We start from the raw sequence: 10400 nt of genomic DNA, 5'->3' as shown, positions 1-10400 counted from the left end.
ATGATGCCAGCCTGCCTCTGTGGCTGAGATGTTAGACACATAAAAAAAACAAAGAATGCAGGAGAGGTGTTAAAACAAACCCCAGACAAAGCTCCAGCAAGACCAAAATTATAGTGGAAGTGAAGCACGACTTGTATGCAAATATTTCACTTCTCGTAAAAAGAGTAACATTTTTTTTTCTTTTTTTATGTACATGCAAAAAAAGATGGTATAAAGGAAACAAAGGCTTTGTTCCTCACAGCCCGGTGCTTTGGGACATGTCTATAACATGAAACGTTCTCATCTCATCTACCAACTCCAACCTCACCAAGCAGAGCTAACGTAACCTCACTCTTCATTTTATTAATAGACCCTCAAGTTTGAACAGACCACTGCAGAACTCCTTATCACAAACAGTTTAATCCGTATTAGCCAGTGCTTTTTCACTCTCTGTTTAGCTTTCTTCTGCTCTTCTGTCCCTTTTCTTGAAGCCACCACAGCTCCAGTGTCCGCTATTGCTACTAAACAAATCCAAGTCATTGTTTTCTTCAGGAAAAAGGTCAGATCTTGCTTCCCACTGTTAGACTCTGCCTGCTTAGTGTCATCAAAGGGGCTTCTGGTCCATGTGCCATGAACTGAATTGTGTGCTTTTAGGAAAATCCAAACTGACCTGGCAAATAGCATTTAGAAATAACAGATTTTAGCACTGATAATCTCTTTTTAAATCGTGGGTTATAAAGAGGAAACATATGGAAGTGATTCAAGATCTCTTGTAAAGACCTTTAAAACTACAAGACTAAGCAGAGTAAGTTGTTATAGTGGCGCAAACAGCACCACTGACAGAAAACTAGCTAACAGCAACCACAAACAACAGGAATATTTGCATTTGCAAAACTTTCTATCTTTCTATCATAAAGCACGTTTTCATAAAATATGCAGTTTCAAAAGAATCAGGGAATGCCAGAAAGTTTGGGTACCATTACCATAGGTATGGGCCAACTTCACCTCTTAAGACCCAGAGTCCACATATGTGGACATTACATCTCTGCCTCTCAGACCCATGATACTTCATTTTTTAAATTTTGACCTATTAGCCACATTTAGGGACACTGCTCACATCATATTTGGGTGATATCACAACATTACACCCATTTCAGTGAAAAATAACATATTTAAGTACAATAACACTACTAACAACAACTAATATAGAACTCCATACACAAACAGTCAAACTTCCTGTACAATTACCAAGTTTAGTTATACTTGTCAGGTCTTACTAATCCCAAATAGCAAGGTGAATTGGGTCTTAAGAGGTTAAAGATTAGTACTGTTTAATTTCAAGGGAATGGTTGGTTTGCATTACAATCAAAAGCTTAAAGGTTAAAGATTTTTTTGTTTGCTGTTTTTTCCCACTCTTTTTCAAACCACAAGGGTAAACCTGAGTCCTTTATTTGAAGTTATCTGATATGAGAAGAATCAATTACCATGTATATGCCTTTTTGCATCTGGGTCAGACTTGTACCAGACTGAAAGTATTACTAAAATGTCTTGATTAAAACAGTCTGCAAATGTAATTTAAGCATTAAAGAGATTTTTTTCATTTACCAACTTATTGAATTGCTTATCGAAAAAGTGCATCTAGGATCTAAAGACAGTCAAAACTTCTACAGAAAGTATTAACCAAATAGACAAGACGTCATCAGCTAAAAATCTGCTTAACAAGCCCGGGTTGTGAAATGGACCACAGAGCTGATATCAGATCTGCTCCTCAGAGACAAAGCCACCTGTCCGAGAGGCCCGCCAGGAGGCTGAAGGCCAAATCTCCCGCAACATGTCAGATTCTTTGATTAACATTCCTGCCCAGGACTCATTTAGTCGCTCTGTCAACAGGTGGGCGCAGGGAGACAGGCAGGCCACAGACAGGATCACTGGAGGGAGCTCTGACTGTGTCCTTCATCGCCACTAATAATGAGACAGGTGAAAGAAGGAGCTGGACCTGCGAGTTTTCCCCCTGTTACACCCCTCCTGTGAAAAAGTCTCCTCTCTATGACAAAGAAAGAAAAAGAATGGGCACAAAAAAAGAAGGAACAGAAAGTGTGTAGGTTTAAAAACAGAGTAAGGTCTGGTGGTGTTGATTAGGAGCCGTTTCCACTTTTTTTGTTTTAAAGAAAAGGCAGCTTTTTTTCTTCTTTTCGAGGACCTCGGGTTAGAAAATCCTGTGAAAGCAACAGCTGTTGTTTCCCTTTCTCCAAACAAAGGCCAAGGACCCGGTGGAAGCTGATACGCCATTCAGGGGCGGTTGTAAAATGAAACGGGCACACAGGAATGAGTCAGTTCTTCTCTAAGCTGTGACAATTTGTCGCTTCAGGCAAAGAAACTCCAACTAGAAGAGAATATCTAATGTCATCTCCTTTTAGTTTCAAGTTGAAACTGGAAAAAACGGCTAAAACTTGTAGTACCAGCAGACACGGAGTGATTAATTTATTCCTGTCAGCTGCCAGCGGGGAGGTGCCAAACAAATGAGAGAAGAAAAGCACAGAAAGTGAGACACAAGACTTTCTCAACTCTTGTTTTGCACTTCACAGCTAATAATCGAAACGGAGGGGAGCCGTAGATTTCCACACCAGATGATGCCATTTTCATCCAGTGAATAAACAAACATTATTTTGGTGTTTGGTTTTGCAAAGCTGGAAATGATTGCCTGGTTCATAAATCCTGCTGAAGCTTCTGTTGTAGAAATTACGCAAAACAATCCTGTCCTCACTTAATACTGCATGACTAATTCAAATTGCGAGAAATCCATCTTTACAGAATGAGTGATGATATCGCTTCGCCTGCAGCCTGTAGGTCAGACACTGATCTAAATGTTTACATCCTTCTCTCTACAAATCCAGCTCCAGGGTTTTATGTTTGACTGCGGCAGTAAATTATCTCAGAGCTTAGAGTCAGACAGAAGTCCACAGGGCTCTGAGCTGTGTTGCCATCTCGGACCACGCCAGCTATAATAACTTCTGGAGCCGACCACAGACTCTGCGCAAGTGTTGCAATCGGTGTGTTTGTTTCAGATGACCACAGACGGACACACAACAGCAGAGTGTGTTTGTGTCTGAACTGTGGGAATGAACACAAGGGATGGCATCTTTCTCTTCCAATTATGAGAGGGAAGGAGGGAGGTGTTTACATTTCTCTGGAGTTCTTTGAGGACATCTTATCATCTTATCAGAAACAGTGAAACCAGGCCTGACAGTAACTGAAAACATGAGTGTATGGCACGATGACACTAGATCTGATCCATTTAACATGTTGATTGATCACTGTTACTTATCCAGACTATTTGATCAGCTTAAACTAGACTCATTTGATTATATTCAACTTTGCCATTGCAGAAGTAAATTACAGACCAACAAGTTTCAATGGAGAGGTACGTTCATCCATCAGAGCTGTGCATGAGGATGTCTGGACATTGCCAAAATAACCAAAACTCAAGCTCCAATGTTCAGTTAGTGACAGGTGTTGATGCAAAAAGTGTCACAGCTTTAAAGAAGCAAAAGCCAGGTGTGACAGTTAGCTTAGCAAAGCATAGAGAAAGGCAACAGGTTACCAGTGTTCTAGTCTTAAACCAGTTCCTTTAAAGCTTGCTCACGCAGCTAAAAAGACTCCTGGAAATAACTCTGCCCTGCCACAAAATACACAAACTCCTGAAAAAGCACAGCTTGACATTTTAAATTTTTCATATTTTTAAAGTGCCTCTTCATCAAACTTAATGTCTTCAGGATGGAGCCAAGCTCCAAGCTGGCTGTCTCATCCTTTTCCAGTCTTCATGCTAAGCTAAGCTTAAAAAAAAAAGCTCCTGGCTGTGGCTTCATTTTCACTCAACAGGTAAAGAAAAGAAACTTTCTCCTCATTTATCTAGCCCAGAAGTTCTTCCAAAATGTCAGACTCTTCTTTTCAAGCCAGCTGTCGCAGCATTTATCATGTCTGTGCCCTTCAAGCTGAATCCAACTTTCCAGATTATGTCATTGTAGAGAGTGTCTGTGTGTGTGTGTACGTGTGTGTGTGTGTGTGTGTGTGTGTGTGTGTGTGTGTGTGTGTGTGTGTGTGTGTGTGTGTGTGTGTGTGTGTGTGTGTGTGTGTGTGTGTGTGAGTGTTTTGAGGCTAATATTAAGTCAGGAAAGAGGGTGAAGAGCTGAGTGGAAGCAGCTGGCTCCAGAGGTTTACCTGTTGGTCTGCCACCAATCCTGAGCTGTCTGCTGCTGTCTGCTTGGTCTGTCTGGCACCAGAGTCCAGCGTCATCATCTATAAACTGAGAAGAGATCCAGCTTAAATACACTGTTTTCATGCCAGGCTCAAAATATATGGCTTAAAAGTTTTTATTTCTAGCAAAATAACGACATAACCATTAATCATTATCCACATCCCTCATGTCTACCTGGAAAATTCAAGGGGACACTTAGCGTAGCATTAAGGCTGAAAACAGGAGAACAGCTTCTGGCTTTTTCAACTGTAGCAAATTCTATCTACTATCAATTTAAACCTCTTTGGTTGGCATGTTTACTCATAATTCATTTAAGAAAACAAAGCAAATTATGTTGTAAGCAAAGCCAAGGTTAGGACTACTTCTATCATTTATGCTAAGCTAACAAATTAGCCGCTTCAACTGTATTTAAGCAAACAGAAATTACATCGGTATCAGCCACCACAAGCTCTTGAGCTGTGATTGGTTTAAGCCTCTTCAGAGGTAGCGGGGGTGTTTAAATCCTTTATTAGAACATGCTTGTTTAGGAGCTTTCTTTGATACTCTAAAATATAGAAAATCTTTTTCAAAGACAGGTTTTGGTAATAAAACACTGACAAGACAATGTTTTTTTTTGATTGTTATAAACTGCAGTATTCTGTTAGCATTTCTTGAACATATCAATCTGGGACTTCATACAAACATCAAATGCCCCAACACCAAATACGGAAGTATAAATATGTTAGATGCTTGGCTGTTGGTAGTTAACATAGACTCAATCAATGCAGACTGAAAGAGCAGCTAATACTGTTTATATACTTATGCATATTCTCTATGCTTCCCCTGTGTGAGTCAGTGATCTAAATGGGCCAACTGGTCCCAAAAGTCTGGACACGCCCTGGCTAACATGGAAAGACTGTAAATAAACCTGCTAGCCAAAATGTCAAATTTCTGACTTCTTAATCCCCTCATGGTAACCACTGAGGTAAAACTGAACAGATACACGGTGTACTTTGGCAAAAGTCCAGAGTTAACTGGTGGTTATATTTTAAAATAAATCAATATCATCAAGCTTCAGACCTTCCCTGAAGACTTCAGCAGCAGAGTTCTCTATTAAAGAGTGAGTTTTCTGAAGCTGCATGAAGACTGTGAATGTTTTAAACCCACTTTGAACATCAAGAGCTGAAGATGAAGGTTGTTTTGTTTACCCTGTCCCCAAGGTTTTCTACTCAAAGGTGAACACAAATCACAGAAAACATACATTAATACCAAAACAGCTTGTTGGCAGTTTGTGACTTATTCCTGCATGCAATTTGCTTTATGTTTTCAACATCACCAGTTTGGCCCACGTCCGCCACCATTTTCCTTCATTAAGTCTCAAACGTTCTCCTTCTTTCCTTCTGTGTTGCTTTCTGTCTCACTTCTGCTGACACAAACACTCCCATTTCCATGCCAAAACTCTGGCCTGTTCACTTTCACTCTTGCTACTCCTACAGATCCCTGCCCCCCTAAACACACACACACATACACACACACAATCCCAAAACACACACAGACACAACTTCTCTGTGTCTTGCTCCAGACATTACCAACTCCCTGTAGTACGCTCCACCTTCCTGTGCAGTGTCTTTAACATGACATATGAGCAGCTCAGGAAAAGACTCGCTCAGCTTTCCATCTTTACTGGAGAGCTGCTAAGCTGGATTTCCATGTGAGGGGGGAAACAGGACTAAATATGATCCAGGAAAGGAGATGTGGTAGAATAGTTAGAGGTTTTGTCTTATTATTTTAGCTTATAATGATTATCCTTTGACTGTTGGACATTTTTGCCTGTATTTTACAGATGTTTTTGCACATTTTAATTGAGGCCCTATTAACACAACTTTTCATCCAAAAACGTGAAAACACATTGAAACACAGCAAAATGTGTTTCCATGTAAACGCTGATTTTTTTTCCCTCTGCATTTCTGCATTTTGGGGTGAAACGTCATGTAAACAGGGGCTTAATATCTCAGAGTCCTCCCCTGGTAGTTTGAAATGGCTTAAATAAAAATACTGGAAGATGACTGCACACATTGAGGTTTTACATCACTTTTTATTCAACTGCCAAAAAACTTCATCTTAACATATATTTATACTGCCCCAAACAACCACAGAAGAAGAAAAATGTTGCAGAACCTCCCCACTTCATCTTTTTGTTGGTCTGTGGATTCAATCTGTCATCCGAAAACAAAGCATCGACATGTGAAAACCTTCCTGCTCCATCATGGACCGAAGCACAAAGAGGGCTTTATTAATGACCCTGAATCACCAGCCTTGCTCTCCTTTGCTTTGCTAAACTGGACCATTGTGTGCAGCGCCTTTGCAGCCCAGGCAGGATTATTCATTATGTGTTTAGCTTGTGTCAGCTGAGTTTATTACAGATTCATCATGTTTTTGTGTCTTTGTAATACACTGTTTAGGACACAATTTCGCTAAAAAAAGACTGAAGAGTTTGGTTTATTTAGGCAAGAGCACAAATATAGCATCTACTTTAAGATGTTTTGTTCAACAGGAGCAAAGTTGCTTTTCAAGGCAAACAAAAGGTGGAAATGAGGATTAAAGAGGCTGCTACAGAAGAATTACCTCCAAAAACAAACAAAAAAACGCCACTTTTTTCTCTTTGGACACGTCCCTTTAAATCGAGTAATTGCTTCCTGTTCCAAGTTACACTCAGCACTTCTTTTACTGCCACTTGTTGGACTTCAAACAGAGACGTGCTCTGCTCTGAACTCTTTTCAGCCGGGAGGTGAAGTGCAGCCTGCAAGCTGAAGGCTTTCGGATGTGTTTGCTCATGGGATTTCATTTGAAGATGTTTACAAATGCCTCTGCAGGGAGCACAACGGGAAGAAAGGAGATCTAAAAGCAGTGTTTTGAATGACACACTGAGCGGGATCATTTACTAATCTGTTAGGTAAATAAATTATCTAGAATCAATGGTAATCTACAGAATAAAGACACAGTTAGTGGTTACATTCAGTACTGGGTTTATGAACATACATGTAAGGGCTCACGTATTACAAACTCCAACTAAACCTGGTGAAAACTTAACCAAAGTTTGTGTCCACCCAAAGATAAAACCTGGAGTCAGTGTTGTGATGAGCTCGCTCTGTCCCACGCCTGCCTCTGCACTCATTTCTCTGAAGCCTCCCACTTGTGTTTGTGTTAACAAAGCTGCATCGACTCACACACCGACCAACATATTTATGACCTACAGTCTGTACGGAGGCTGTTCTGCATGAGCCCACTCTGCGGCCGGCCCTCTGCTGTGAAAAGAGAGGGAGCATAAAGGAGGAAATGAATGTGTGAGGGATGAATACGTGGCCCTGGGGGTCAGCTTAATGGAGTGAGACCCCGGCCCCTATTGACTTCCACTGCCAAACTATTAACTCCCAACAACTCCCGAGCTACAGCCTCATTATTCATGTCAGGGTGAAAAGCACATTTCCTGTTTATATGTTTTGTGTTTCTGAGTTGACTTTTGTTTGTAGGTTACTCAGGGAGTGCAGAAAGATCAATGTTTACACAGAGTGTGTAAAAATGTGTGTAAAAGTCACTTCTACTACCAGGCTACAGATGTTTTAATGTGACAACTTTAAACAAAATCTTTGTCGACACCTGAAATGTTAAGAGTCTGCTTCTTCTTATTTTTGTAAGCATTGTGATAAAACCTAAACCCTCATGATCTGTGTCCCTTCACATTATCTTGTGCTCCTAGAATAAAAAAGTCTCCCTCCACTTTTATTCAATCAAAAATGTGTAAACCCAAAACTATTCCAGTGAAAGAATGTAGAATGAAAAGGCAGCAAATTCCCACACGAGGGTATTTGCTTAAGAAAAACTTCATTTTTTTAAAAATTACATGTATAAAATGTGTTTGAAAGGTTGTCTGAATTCATCTGGTTCAACCAGAGTGCTGCACACCAAAAGAACCATGCGTGACAACAAGATGCCCTGTGCTATGATTTTGAGCGTGATACATGTGTTACAGAGAATTTTCCAAAGGGAGTCACTGCTTTGTTTTCAGACATGTTCATTAGATGTCGATTAGAGATTTTAAATGTTAAAAACAGTCAACTCCATGATATTTCATGCAGAACTGCACATAAACTTTTGATTAAAAAGAAAAAAACAACATACGTAAGCATATCGTTTTTTTGTTACTTGCACAGCTGAGTGGAGCAACAGTTAAAGCTCAATTTAGCTATTTATATTTGAGCTTAAACCATTACATATTTACCTTTGGCATATAGTATTTATACATTCTGTATTCCAAGGACGTCTTTCTTGAATCTCTCCTCTAAAAGTTGCCAATCTGCCAACATCTACTAGTCTAATTACAGCAAAGCAAAAAACACAGTTTGTACAAGTACACATCAAGCAGCAACCTGAAGAGGGGCAAAAGAATGAAGTTCTTCCAAGGTTTGTTACTAAACTTTTAGGTTTTGCCATTATAAGGGCATGGGTCACTTGACTGACAGGGAAGCCCCCTATAGCTGTCTGCTGAGAGGTTAAAGGCCTGCCTTTCTGCAACATCCTTACTTGGGCCCCTTTAACACAACAATCTTTCATCTGAAAATGCTAAAACGCAGTGAAAAAAAAAATCTGCATTTACACAGAAACTCCAAGGGACTGAATGCGCTGTAGTAAGCATGCCAGGCCTATAGTAGGCGCTATAACTGTCTTTTACAGAAGCGATTTTGGGAGATCTCCACAGATGTAGAGTTGGGCAGATTGTCTGGTGTATTGGTGAATACTAAGTGCAAAAGTGGAACAATAGATGCACATTTTGTTTAAAGACAGTCAGCAGATACAGCAGATTGAGCAGCACAAGCACAACACAGAAGTTCGCGACAATCGTAACAACAGTACTGTTGTGCTGTTGTATGCGCTCGAGCAAAGCGGAGTGTGACATCAGCGTTTCCACTGAAAACGCCTGCTTACCGTTTACATTGCAACAATGTCGGCAGCGTTTCAATAAAACTCCACTCTGGAGGCTGTTTTCAAAAGTTTGTTTTAGGTCGGCTGAAATGCCGTTTCTGTGTAAACGCAAGGCTGATAGGCAACAAAACTTTTGTGTTTCACCCTAAAACTGTTGTCGTGTAAACGGCCCCCTAAACAAATCTAGGTTTGGTTCAGTATTATCATAATGATCCACATAATTGATGGTCATCAAAACTCCATTTCAGAAACAGATGGGTGACACCAGAGGCTACGTTGCTATGCTAGTAGCAGTAGGGATAGGCAGTGACATCAAAATTATTTGTTCACAGAGACAAATTAACAAAAAAAAAGAAATCCATGTTTACCATTTATCGTGGTCATTTGAGGTCTAACAGTGCTTATCGTGAAGACAACTGCAGTGTGCAATTTTTGAATTTATGTGACCTCTTGGGATGTAACAGCAGCCAAGAATCCCACTGCTTCCAAAGTGTGTGTGTGAGTGTGAGTGTGTGTGTGTGTGTGTGTGTGTGTGTGTGTGTGTGTGTGTGTGTGTGTGTGTGTGTGTGTGTGTGTGTGTGTGTGTGTGTGTGTGTGTGTGTGTGTGTGTCTGGGGGTGTTATCAATAACAAGCGAGTAGGGTATGTTTCTTTAAGACAAGCCCATAAATGGTGGCCCGGTCACCACTTCCTTCACTGAGAAGGGGCTGGCTGCAGTGCGAGTTTTCCTTGGCGGGTCAAGCCTGCCATTGAAGTGTGAATGGGCTGCCATGGCAGATTACACCGCACAGCTGTCCCCCTACCGTGGAAATTAAGTTATGCCCCGTGTCAGCAAGTTTTGTGTTTTCCTCTTTCTGTCTCTTTCTCTGTCTCTCGTCTCTGCCCCTCCCCCTCTTTCCTCTGTCCCTCTCCTCTAATTCCTTGAATTGTGGAGGCCTCTCTAAAGTGAACAACTAGAGGAGGTGGAGGTGGAGGTGGGTTATGGGTAATCATGCTGGGAAAAAAGAGACGGTGCATCCCAAGGTCCTAACATTCACATGAAAACAATCAGGCTACTATGAATCTGACCAAATATCCTCCACGTATACGCACTCTTCCAGTTGCACAGACAAGAGAACAGAATAACACTCACACACATGTAAACACAAACAGAGGCGGCCCGGACTCGTTGTCTCAGTTCCTCTTGGACCGAGTCCTGCTGCACTCGT

The 10400-nt window shown here is 40.9% G+C and overlaps 1 long non-coding RNA gene across 1 annotated transcript in view; it reads right to left on the bottom strand.

Annotated features, from left to right (window-relative positions):
• Positions 1-4115: 4115 nt before the first annotated feature.
• The window catches only part of LOC141790951 (uncharacterized), a 78712-nt gene continuing 72427 nt past the window's right edge, over positions 4116-10400 (bottom strand). The window contains exon 4 of the long non-coding RNA XR_012598290.1: positions 4116-4282. This is a non-coding gene — a long non-coding RNA (uncharacterized LOC141790951). The remainder of the gene's footprint in view (positions 4283-10400) is intronic.

The sequence above is a fragment of the Halichoeres trimaculatus genome, unplaced genomic scaffold (assembly GCF_033239565.1).
Source record: "Halichoeres trimaculatus isolate MK-OKI-2021-1 unplaced genomic scaffold, fHalTri1.1 fHalTri1_scaffold_5, whole genome shotgun sequence".
NCBI lineage: Eukaryota > Metazoa > Chordata > Actinopteri > Labriformes > Labridae > Halichoeres > Halichoeres trimaculatus.
This window is presented reverse-complemented; position numbering and strand designations above follow the sequence as displayed.